The 12,982-nt window shown below is 42.7% G+C and overlaps 1 pseudogene; it reads left to right on the top strand.

Moving 5' to 3' along the window:
- The first annotated feature begins 2,108 nt into the window (after positions 1-2,108).
- On the top strand, positions 2,109-2,209 carry LOC116272077 (annotated as a pseudogene).
- Positions 2,210-12,982: the final 10,773 nt, after the last annotated feature.

The raw sequence follows: 12,982 nt of genomic DNA, 5'->3' as shown, positions 1-12,982 counted from the left end.
GATTCTCCTGCCTCAGCCTCCTGAATAGCTGGGACTACAGGCATGCACCACCACGCGAGCTAATTTTTTTTTTTTTTTTTAAGTAGAGAAGGGGTTTCACAATGTTGGCCAGGATGGTCTTGCTCTCTTGACCTCGTGATCCGCCCACCTTGGCCTCCTAAAGTGCTGGGATTATAGGCACTTTAATCAGCTAACACATTGTTTCAAGGCTAAGAAGAAAACAAATATGGGGCCAAGATGGAACATATCAGGGAGGGACCTCCTTAAGAAATAGCATGATTCTAATTAATGGTGTCTAGCTTTAAAAAAAAAATTTTTTTTTAATTAAATGAAAATTAAAATGAGACCTGAAGAATGAGAAGGATCCAGCTGTGTGAAGATCAGAGAAAAGAGTATTTGATGTTTCTCAGAATAGGGGATTTAAAAGAAAAAAAGAAGAATACTTGAGATAGAAGATGTTTAAATACTTGAGATAGAAGATGCTGGCAGGAAAGAGTTTATCATGTTCAAGGAAGATGATGGGGGTTGGGGGGTGAAAGCCATGTGGATGGAGCAAAGGAAAAGAAAGGGAAGAGTGAGATGAGTTTGGAGTTGTAGGAAGACGACATGTCACACAGACCTCTGCAGGCCTTGGTAAGGAGTTGGGAATTTAGTTCCAGTGTAGTGAGAAGTCATCAAATATTTGATGCTATTTAGTGACATTATCTAGCATAGTGTGGCAGATAAGCTTGAAGGCTAAGAGGTCAACCTAGTTCAAACCTAAGTTCTACCATTTACTGGCTGTGTGCCCAAGCCCGTGTGACCTGGGGCAAATTTCTTAATCTCTCTGTGCCCTAGTTTCCTTATCTGTAAAATTGAGGTAGATTTGGGTTTTACTTCATGGAGTTGTTGTATAGATTAGATATACATAAAACAGTTCCTGGCACATAATAGATGCTAACAAATGTAAGCTCGTATTATTATTTTGTTTTTAGAAAAGTCATTGTAGCTGGTGTATGGAGAATGAATGTGGGGGCATAAAAGGAAGAGGGTAAAGAAAAGGTGAGGGGAGGCCAGTTATGAGGCTTACGAGTAGCCTGGGTAAGAGATGATGAGTGAAGTGATGGTGGTAGACACAGAGAGAAATTGACTAATTTGACATAATTTTGGAGGTAAAATTTTCGTATTTTGCAGATGGATTAGACATGGGAGTTGAGGTACATGGAAGAATCAAGAATAACTTCTAGGTTTCTGGCTAGATTAACCAGGGGGATGGAAGGGACATTTGCAGATATTAGGAGCCAAGGCGAAGTAGGTTTGGCAGGGAAATTAGGAGTTCTATTTTAGACATGTTAAACCTGAGATGTCTTAAGACATCCAAGTGGACGTCTATTAGACAGTGGGTTATACATTTTGGAGACCAGAAGAGAGGTCTGGGATAAAGATATAAATTTGGAAGTCATTAGCATGATCAGCATTTGAAGACACAGAAATAGTTGAGATCATCTAGGAAGAGAGTCTGCAGAGAGAAGTGAAGAGAGCTAAGAAGAGTCTGGAGGATTTTAGGGTGGTGGAATAGACAAGGAGAGTGAGGAAAGACCTGAGAAGAGAGAGTAAACCAGAAGAATGTGGTATCACAAAAACCAAGAGAGGAGAGGGTTTCAAGAAAATTGGAGCGGTCAATTGAGAGGAAAGGTCAAATAAGACTAAGGAAAATATTGGTCACTGATGATCTTGGCAGGAGTAGGGTCAGTGAAGTGGGTGGTCTAAGTAAGAATTAAATAAGTTAGGCCGGGCGCGGTGGCTCAAGCCTGTAATCCCAGCACTTTGGGAGGCCGAGGCGGGTGGATCACGAGGTCAGGAGATCGAGACCATCCTGGCTAACATGGTGAAACCCCGTCTCTACTAAAAATACAAAAAACTAGCCGGGCGAGGTGGCGGGCGCCTGTAGTCCCAGCTACTCGGAGGCTGAGGCAGGAGAATGGCGTGAACCTGGGAGGCGGAGCTTGCAGTGAGCCGAGATCGCGCCACTGCACTCCAGCCTGGGTGACACAGCGCGAGACTCCGTCTCAAAAAAAAAAAAAAAAAAAAAAAAAAGAATTAAATAAGTTGAAGAATGAACTAGAGGTGTGCTTGCTTTGACAGCATATTTACAAAAACATGGAATACAGAGAAAATTGGCTTGACTCCTACACAAGGATGACACATCTGTGAAGCATTCTATATGCTTTTTGTATGGATTTTAATTTTGTGACAATGTTTACCTTTACATATTTAAAAACAGAATTAAACGAACAAGAATGGAAGGGATCCTAGAACTGAATATAAACAGAAACAAGTGAACCAAACTATATTTAAATAAATAATATAATCACTCTGAAGGAAAAAAAAAAAACTAATCCAAATACTTTTGAACCTAGTATTTGAATATACACCTTTTGTCAAAAAACAAAACTGCAAACAAATCTTGAACCATTTAGTAGATTGTTTTATTAGCAGAATGGATGTAGCGACTCTATTCTGGGTATATCTTATTTATTTATTTATTTATTTGTTTTTGAGATGGGGTCGTGCTCTGTTACCTAGGCTGGAGTGCAGTGGTGCGATCTTGGCTCGCTGCAACCTCTGCCTCCTGGGTTCAAGCGATTCTCCTGCCTCAGCCTTCCTAGTAACTGGGATTACAGGCATGCACCACCATGCCCGGCTAATTTTTGTATTTTTTAGTAGAGATGGGGTTTCACCATGTTGGCCAGGTGGTCTTGAACTCCTGACCTCAAGCAATTTGCCAGCCTTGGCCTCCCAAAGTGCTGGGATTACAGGCATGAGCCACCATGCCCTGCCTATATCAAAATTTTAAACAAATGAATAAAGACATTGATGTTGTTGAGAGCCTGAGTTCTTACTGTGGGAAAAGGGAGATGCAAATAAGGAATAGGAGAAAGAATCTTGTGGTGTTATATTGGAATTGAAGTATCAGTAACGAATTCTTTTTTTTTTTTTGAGACGGAGTCTCGCTCTGTCGCCCAGGCTGGAGTGCAGTGGCCGGATCTCAGCTCACTGCAAGCTCTGCCTCCCGGGTTTATGCCATTCTCCTGCCTCAGCCTCCCGAGTAGCTGGGACTACGGGTGCCCGCCACCTCGCCTGGCTAGTTTTTTGTATTTTTTAGTAGAGACAGGGTTTCACCATGTTAGCCAGGATGGTCTCGATCTCCTGGCCTCATGATCCGCCCGTCTCGGCCTCCCAAAGTGCTGGGATTACAGGCTTGAGCCACCACGCCCGGCCCAGTAACGAATTCTTAATTTAAAATGGTTGAACAGGGCTGGTCGCAGTGGCTCAAGCTTGTAATCCCAGCACTTTGGGAGGCCAAGGTAGGAGGATCACTTGAGGCCAGGAGATCAAGACCAGCCTGGGTAATATAGTGAGACCCCCTCTCTATAAAGAATTTAAAAATACTAGCTGAGCATAGTGGCCTGTAGTCCTAGCCTATTCCAGAGGCTGAGGCGTAAGGATCACTTGAGCCCAGGAGTTCAAATCTGCAGTGAGCTATGATAGCATCACTGCACTCCAGCCTGGGCAACAGAGTGAGACCCTGTCTCTGTTAAAAATAGTTATAATAATAATTAAACAAAATTAGGTTGCTATTTTTCCCCTTTGGCTCTGTTTACCAAAATGGCCTAGAAGCAATTACACTCCAGTAGGAATGAGCACATCTGATGCCCAGATCTTTGTTTCTAAATACCATTCCCCACTAAAGAGTAGCTCTTTGGTGAAATGGCTGATTTTCAGACTAGGCAGTGAAAGTAGAAGATAAGCCTGGAACATCTTATTATACCAGAAAGCAAGGAGGTGTTAAAAAAAAATGATGAAGACATGTCAAAAGGACCCAGGAGCTGGTTTGAAGAGGCTCTCATTGGCCAAACCTGGGACAAGTTGAACATTTAAAAAATAATAAGGGTAATGGTTTATAACTCATTAAATAAACTAAGAATACATTAGTTTATACTCATGATAATAATTAGAGAGAAGGAAACATTCTTGCTTACAGTAGAATGCCAACTAAAAAATGTAGATGGAATGATAGAAGTAGAAAATCACCAGTTTGCAACTATCACAGTAATTGATTAAGACAAGAATTATCAATGAGTGTTGAAACCACTGGGTAAAAGTTTGAAGAGGAACAGGATATTTACATAGTTTCAAAGTCCCTCTCTACAGATTACCATTTCTTACATAGGAAAAAATACTCTACAGTGAAGAAATCTGGTAGATACCACCTTAATCCACTGATCAAAGTGAACACCATCAATAATGGGACCAAGTGACACCATGTTTCTCCCCATATGATGCACTGAGAAGGACACAGCATCACATCACTAGTGTTTCTGCCTGGAAAAAAATGTAAATCCCTTCACGAGAAAACATGAGTCAAAGCCAAACAGGGAGACACTACAGAACACCTGGCCAGTACTCTTTAAAAATGTGAATATCTTGAATAATAGTGATAGACTGGGGAACTATTCTAGATTAAAGGAGACTGAAGAGTTATAACAGGCTGGGTGTGGTGGCTCACACCTGAAATTCCAGCACTTTGGGATGCAGAGACAGGGGGATCGCTTTGAGGCTAGGAATTACAGACCAGTCTGGGCAACATAACGAGACCCCGCCTCTACAATAATAATTTTTTAAAAAATTAGCCGGGCATAGTGGTGCATGCTTGTGGTACTAGTTAGCTAGTCTGGAATCAGGGGTGGGAGGATCGCTTGAGCCCAGGAATTCAAGGTTGTAAGTGAGCTGTAATTGAATCACTGCCCTCCAGCCTGGGTGGCAGAGCGTGATCCTGTTTCTAAAAAATAATAATTATTAAAAAAAACCTTTAAAAAAGGGATGACAGTTAAGTATAATGCATTACCTGTATCAGGCGCTGGATCAGAACCTGGGTGGGGGAAAATACTGTTGTATATTATAGGACATTATCAGGCCAATTAGTGAAAGTTGAATATGGACTGTATATAAGCACTATGTCAATTTAAAATTTCTGGATTTGGTCATTGTACTGAGTGAGTATGTAGGTATATACTCACTCAGAGTATGTCCTTGTTCTCAGAAAATACACACTGAAATATTTAATACTGTAATACAAATGGCTCAGGAAAAAATATACATATCCATGTATATGCATGTAGGCATATGCCCACACATGAGAACTTCTGGGGCATCTGGGAATTCTTTGTAATATTTCTGCAGCTCTTCTGCAAGTTTGAGATTATTTCAAAGTAAAAAGTTAAAAAATAAAGTGTAAGGCCAGGCACGGTGGTTCATGCCTGTAATCCCAGCACTTTGGGAGACAAGGGCGGCGGCGGGGTGGTTAACATTTGAGGTCAGGAGTTCGAGACCAGCCTGGCCAACATGGTGAAACCCTGTCTCTACTAAAAATACAAAAATTAGCCGGGCTTGGTGGTGACCTCCTGTAGTCCCAGCTACTTGGGAGGCTGAGGCAGGAGAATCACTTGAACCCATAGGCAGAGGCTGAAATGAGCCAAGATCAGCCCGATGCACTCCAGCCTGGGTGACAGAGTGAGATTATTATTTTATTTTTAAAAAATAAATAAAAAGTAATGATAATACAGCATGGATGAAGAAATAGAAACAGTATGGAGATAACTCTTTAGAAAATTTGGCTGTGAATGGGAGCAGAGAAATGGAGCCAGAAATAGAGTCAGGGTCATAAAATAGCTCTTTAAAGATAGAAGAAACTAGGTTTGTTCACTGATCAGAGAACCAAGATGGGCTTCAGTCTCTCCCTTTCGAGACGAGGGACTTAGATCAGACATCCTGTAAGGGCCTTTCCACCTCAGGCCCTTTGTGACTCTGACTCTCCTACCCGCTCCTAGATGCCAAGAGCACTTCTGAAAACACCTTTTATTCCTTAAACTGCAACCAGGAAAAGACATTTGGGCCACGACCACTTGAGGGCAGTAGAAAATGATGCTGCAGGCGATCCTGGTGGTTTTATTGTTTCGGTTGCTGGAACAAAACAAAGGCCTTCACATGATTTTCTCTCAAATGTCTTAGGGCAAATAAAGGTCCTGTGAACACACCACTTTTTCCAAATGTTTTAAACAAGAAAAGCCCAACAAGTCATAACAGGGGGTTGAGGAGAGGAGTAAGAGGGTGAGAGGGTCTCACATCTTGAAAAAAGCTGGCACATATTGTAAGATGAATAAAGAATAACTGATAACAGAAAAATTAGAGCCTGTCAGAATTGAAAGGGATCCTAGAGGAGGATGAATAGAGCCCCTTCGTTTTATAGGCAGGACCCTGGGTCCAGGGGAGGGAAGGGGCTTGCCCAAAGCCACAATGACATGGTAGAGAAATTAATGGTTTCAATACTCATCTGGTTAGCCTGTGAAGACAGAGATTCTGATATTTTCAAATGACATAATAAACGTCACTTGCAAAAAGCTTGGCCCCATCATTGGTACTGGTACTGAGTTCTGAAAACACTGTGACAGCACAGTTGTGAGGCTGTGTCTCTTGTGGCTTCCTCTCCCTGGGAGGATCTGACTGTTCACCTTTAATTCTTATCCACTTCCCAACGGGTCTGAATGCCCTGGACAGCATGTTCTGATCCTATCCGACCTACTTCTCACCCCTTTCTGAGAGGAGCTTCAGATTGCTGAGGGATCTTAGACTTTCCTACCAACATTAGGGGATGAAGTTGAAGGCCATTTGGAAAAAAAAAAAAAAATGAATGACCATGTGACAGAACATTATTTAGAAAGAACCAACATTATCATTGCCATAGAGGGGAGATGATCTTAACAGGACAATCAGAAAATCCAAAGCATAAAACTTCCCTAATATGACTTAGGGACATGATGGAGAATAAAATATACTAGACTGTTCAAAATTTTAAAACCAGTATGACTTCATAACATGACAAACAACTGGGATCAATTTTTTTTTTTTTTTGAGATGGAGTGTCCCTCTATCGCCCAGGCAGGAGTGCAGTGGCACAATCTCAGCTCACTACAACCTCTTCCTCCCGGGTTCAAGCGATTCTTGTGCCTCAGCCTCCTGAGTAGCTGGGACTACAGCATGTGCCACCACTCCCCACTAATTTTTATATTTTTAGTAGAGATGGAGTTTCACCATGTCGGTCAGGCTAGTCTCAAACTCCTGACCTCATGATCCACCTGCCTCGGCCTCCCAAAGTGCTGGGATCACAAGTGTGAGCCACCACGCCCAGATCACAAGTGTGAGCCACCACGCCCAAAAATTTTGTAATTTTTGTAAAAAATTACAAAATTAAAAAAAAAATTTTGTAATTTTTTTTTAGTAGAGATGGGGTTTCACCATGTTGCCAGGCTAGTCTCGAACTCCTGAGCTCAGGCAATCCGTCCACCTCAGCCTTCCAAAGTACTAGGATTACAGGCGTGAGCCACTGCACCCGGCAGCATGTACTTCTCTTTAATATTTATTTCATTCTGTCTTGTCTTTCCCACCACAGAGTGAGCACTTAGAGGGCATGAACTGGGTCTTAATACTGTGATTTCTTTTGGAGGTTGCTTCCAGTGATTAATAATCTACCAATAATCTTACTTATCTTTCTAACTCTCCTGTTTTTGCTCACTCCTTCCAATGCCCTGACTCCAACACTTCTCTGATCCCTCCCTGGGCCTTACAATCCAGTGATCCTAATGTCTCTTCACTGTTCCTCACCTATCTTGTGTCTCACTTCCCTTTTTACCCATCTAAACTCCAAGGTCCGATGTTAAAATCGCTCCCTTGATAGGTCCTCTTTTCTCTTGCCTCCTCTTGCATTCTCATTTTGCTTCACAAGATCCCTACCCTGAACAATCTAACTCTACCTACTCTCTGCCTTTGGGAAAGGGGATGAAGAAAAACCCACAACTGTGTCAACTGGACTCTTAAAATTCATCGCCACTGACCTCAAGTGGGCTTTTAGTGCTACCTGGGAATCATACTACATTTTCAAGTGCCTCCACTTTTCCTAAATGCTTATTTCATAACTTTTTTCAAGCTTTTCATATCCTCTCCTTTTTCCTCCTTCTCAGCAGATAACCCAATCACCTGCATCCATGCCCACATATTCAGCCCTCTTCAGTATTCTCAAAGCCAATTCTTTCCCCTGCACTCCAACAATTCCCTCTCTTGCTTGTATCATCAGTGTTTCCTCTTCTACCAGATCATTCCATTCACTTTTTAAAAAATGCTGCGTTGTTGCTCACCTTAAGAAAAAGTGAGCAATACCACCTCTCACCACACTACTAACACCCTGCCCCAAGCCATTATCATATCTGCATTATTGCAATAATCTTATATATGTTTTACTAATTTCTGCCCTTGTTTATCTACAGTTTATTATCCCACAACAGTCCAAATAATATTTTTTCTTTAAATGTTTTTATTCTCTTTTTTTTTTTTTTAGACAGAGTCTCACTCTGTCACCAGGCTAGAGTGCAGTGGCGTGATCTTGGCTTACTGCAACTTCTGCCTCCCAGGTTCCAGTGATTCTCCCGCCTCAGCCTCCTGAGTAGCTGGGATTACAGGCACATGCGCCACCACACCCAGCTAGTTCTTTTGTATTTATAGTAGAGGCATGTTTTCACCATGTTGGTCAGGAGTTGGTCTCAAACTCCTGACCTCAGGTGATCTGCCTGTCTCGGCCTCCCAAAGTGCTGGGATTACAGGCATGAGCCACCACGCCTAGCCTTATTTTTTTTTCTTTTTTGCAATGGAGTCTCGCTCTGTTGCCCAGGCTGGAGTGCAGTGGCCTGATCTTGGCTCACTGCAGCCTCAGCCTCCCGGGTTCAAGTGATTCTCCTGCCTCAGCCTCCCGAGTAGCTGGGATTCCAGGCATTTTGATGTTTTTAGTAGAGGCAGGGTTTCACCATGTTGGCCAGGCTGGTCTCAAACTGACCTCAAGTGATCCACCTGCTTTGGCCTCCCAAAGTGCTGGGATTACAGGTGTGAGCCACCGCACCAGGCCATAATTTTAATTTTTTTTACAGGCAGGGTCTCAGTCTGTCACTCAGGCTGGAGTGCAGTGATGCAATCATAGCTCACTGCAGCCTCAAACTCTTGGGCTCACCATGCCTGGCTAATTTTTTTTTTTTTTTTTTTAGAGACAGAGTCTTGATATGTTGTTCAGGCTGGTCTTGAACTCCTGGGTTTCAAGGAATCCTCCCACCTCAGCCTCCCAAAGTGCTGGGATTACAGGTGTGAGCCACCACGCCTGGTTTATTTGTCTTTTTATTGTTGAGTTGTAAGGGTTCTTTATATATTCTCGTTAGAATTCACTTGTCAGATATTTGATTTGTAAATATTTTCTCCCATTCTTTGGATTGTCTTTTCACTTTCTTGACAGTGTCCTTCAAAGTACAGAAGTTTTGATGACATCCATTTTATCTAATTTTTCTTTTGTTGCTTGTGCTTTAAGGTGTTATATCTAAGAAATCATTGCCTAATCTAATAAAGATGATTTACATCTATGCTTTCTTCTTAGAGTTTTTTTTTTTTTTTTTGAGACGGAGTCTCGCTCTGTCGCCCAGTCTGGAGTACAGTGGCGCGATCTCAGCCCACTGAAAGCTCTGCCTCCGGGGTTCACGCCATTCTCCTGCCTCAGCCTCCCGAGTAGCTGGGACTACAGGCACCCGCCACCACGCCTGGCTAATTTTTTGTATTTTTGGCAGAGACGAGGTTTCACCATGTTAGCCAGGATGGTCACCATCTCCTGACCTCGTGATCCACCCACCTCGGCCTCCCAAAGTACTGGGATTACAGGCATGAGCTACCGCGCCTGGCCAATATTTTGCAGTTTTTATTTGCAAATCTTGTATTTCTATTAAATTTATTCTTAAGTATTTTTTCTTTTTGATGTTATTGTAAATGGAATTGATATTTTTTATTCTTTATTTTTGAGACAGTCTGGTTCTGTCACCCAGGCTGGAGTGCAGTGGTGTGATCTGGGGTCACTATAACCTCTGCCCGGGAGGGCTGAAGTGGTTGTCCCACCTCAGCCCCCTGAGGAACTGGGACCATGGGTGCACACCACCATGCCCGGCTAATTTTTGCATTTTTTTTTTTTGTAGAGACAGGGTTTCACCATGTAGCCCAGGCTGGTCTCAAACTCCTGACCTCAAGCGATCCACCCACCTTGACCTCCCAAACTGCTGGGGTTACAGAGGTGAGCCACTGTGCCAGGCCAGAATTGATTTTTTAATTTCATTTTCAGTTTTTTTCTCCCTTGAGATAAGAGTCTCACTCTGTCACCCAGTCTTGAGCGCAGTGGCGGGATCTCAGCTCACTGCAACCTCTACCTCCTGGGCTCAAGCAATTCTCCTGCCTCAGCCTCCCAAGTAGCTGGGACTTACAGGCATGAGCCACCATACCTGGCTATCATTTTCAGATTATTCATTGCTAGTGTATACAAATATAATTGATTTTTCTATATTAATGTATCTTGCAACTTCGCTGAACTCATTTATTCCAATAGATTTTTCTTTCTTTAGGATTTTCTATATATACAAGATCATCTCATCTGCAAATATTGTTTTACTTCTTTTTCAATAAGGATGCTTTTTATTTTTTTTTGCCTAATTGCCCTGGCTGGAAACTCCAGTGTAATGCTGAATACGGTTACCTTTCTTGTTTTTTTTTTGAGACAGAGTCTTGCTCTGTCACCCCCAGGCTAGAGTTCAGAGGCATGATCTTGGCTTACTGCAGCCTCTGCCTCGTAGGTTCAAGAGATTCTCGTGCCTCAGCCTCCCGAGTAGCTGGGCATACAGTCGTGCACCACAGCACCTGGCAAATTTTTTTTTTTTTTTTTGTATTTTTAGTAGAAATGGGGTTTTGCCATGTTGACCAGGCTGGTCTCGAACTCCTCACCTCAAGTGATCTGCCCGCCTCAGTCTCCCAAAGTGCTAGAACTACAGGCATGAGCCACTGTGCCCGGCTGAGTTACCTTTCTATAACATGATTTTGGATTTTTATTTTCCTTCCTGGGAACCTTTCAATGACTCCACATTGCCCTCAGAATAGACTTCACTTTTTATTCGCTTACAAGGCCAATTTAAATCTCACCCTAGGCAGGCACCCAGGCACCCAGGCAGTGACTCATGTCTGTAATCCCAGCACTTTGGGAGGACTGAGACAGGAGGATTGCTTGAGCCCAGGAGTTCAAGACCAGCCTAGGCAACTTAGTGAGACCCAGTCTCTATAAAAAATAAAAATATTATCCAGGTATGGGAACATGTGTCTGTAGTCCCAGCTGCTTGGGATGCTGAGGTGGGAAATTACCCGAGCCCAGGAGTTTGAGTCTACAGTGAGCTATGATTGCACCACTGCACTCCATCCTGGGTGACAGAGTGACTCCCTGTATCTAAAAAAAAATTTTTTTAAAAGATAACCCAATTCTTAATCATCGTCATCATCCTCATCATCACCATCATCATTGGATAGTTCCCATTTGTTGAGCACTTACTCCCCATGTCTCAGATACTATGCAAAGTGCTTTATAATCATTGTCTATTTAATTCTTTTACTCATTCTGTATGGTAGTCTGCATGAAACTGAGGGTCAAAGAGTTTTAATAACTTGACCATGGTGTTGTAGCTTGTAAGTGGAGGACCTTGATTCAATGTCAAATTTGATTCCAAAGTCCATCTTAACCATTGTCCTGATGTTAGGGCTCTTAGTGTATAATTCTTACTTTTAAAAGGGTAAATAGGCCAGGTGTGGTGGCTCATGCCTGTAACCCCAGCACTTTGGGAGGCCGAGGTGGGCAGATCACCAGGTCAGGAGATCAAGACTATCCTAGCCAACTTGGCAAAACCCCGTCTCTACTAAAAATACAAAAATTAGCCAGGTGTGGTGGCGCATGCCTCTAATCCCAGCTACTCAGGAGGTTGAGTAGGCACGAGAATCGCTTGAACCTGAGAGGCAGAGGTTGCAGTGAGCTGAGATGGTGCCACTGCACTCCAGTCTCATGACAGAGTGAGACTCAAAAATAAAAATAAAAGTAAAAATAAATAAATAAATAAATAAAGGGTGAAATAGATTCCTGATTGGGTGCTTAAAAAAAAAAATCCAGGCCACTAGATTTTAAAATGCCATCAACAGAAAACAATAAGAATCTCCTTTGCTTCCAGTGGTGATTGTGAATCTCTTGAGCTAGTTTTGGGAATCTCTTGAGCTAGTTTTGGGAATCTCTTGAGCTACTTTCCCCAGTGACATAAACCAATATTACCACCACCTGCTAAATGACAGATGTTGAACTAGGCTCTCTCACACCAGTTGTATCATTTAACTTTCCCCGAGATCCTCAGAAGTAAGAATATCCTCATTTTACAAAAAAGAGAATCTCCAGAAAAAGAAACATTTCTCTCAACCTCTTATAGTCCAGTCATGAGTCCCTCTGGGTATTTTCTAACACCCCTTCCACCTTTCTCTGCTAGTTCCTCTCTCTCATCTCTACCATGCTCCATTTCACCAAACATCTTGCTCTTCTGGGCTTAGATGACACATATTTTACCCACGGTAGGCCATGTTCAGGTGCTTGATGAGAAGTCTCTGTAGGGTTTTAACCAGGAAAATAATAAGATCTGGTTTATGTTTTAGAAAGGTCATTCAGGCAGAGTGCAGTGGTTCACCTCTGTAATCCCAGCACTTTGGGAGGCCAAGGCAAGTGGATTACGTAAGCCCAAGAGTTTAAGACCAGCCTGGGCAATGCGGCAAAACCCTGTCTCTACAAAAATACAAAAATTAGCTGGGTGTGGTGGTGTGAACCTGTAGTCCCAGTTACTCTGGAGGCTGAGGTAGGAGGATCAACTGAGCCTGGGAGATGGAGGCTGCTGTGAGCTGAAATTGAACCAGTGCACTCCAGTCTCACTGACAGAGTGAGATGCTGTCCCATAAAAAGAAAAAAAAGATCATTCAAGCTGAGGCAAGAGGATCGCTTAAGCCCAGGAGTTCAAAACTG

Source organism: Papio anubis, chromosome 1, assembly GCF_008728515.1.
Source record: "Papio anubis isolate 15944 chromosome 1, Panubis1.0, whole genome shotgun sequence".
Taxonomy (NCBI): domain Eukaryota; kingdom Metazoa; phylum Chordata; class Mammalia; order Primates; family Cercopithecidae; genus Papio; species Papio anubis.
The sequence above is the reverse complement of the archived record's forward strand: the minus strand, read 5'-3'. Positions and strand labels throughout refer to the sequence as shown.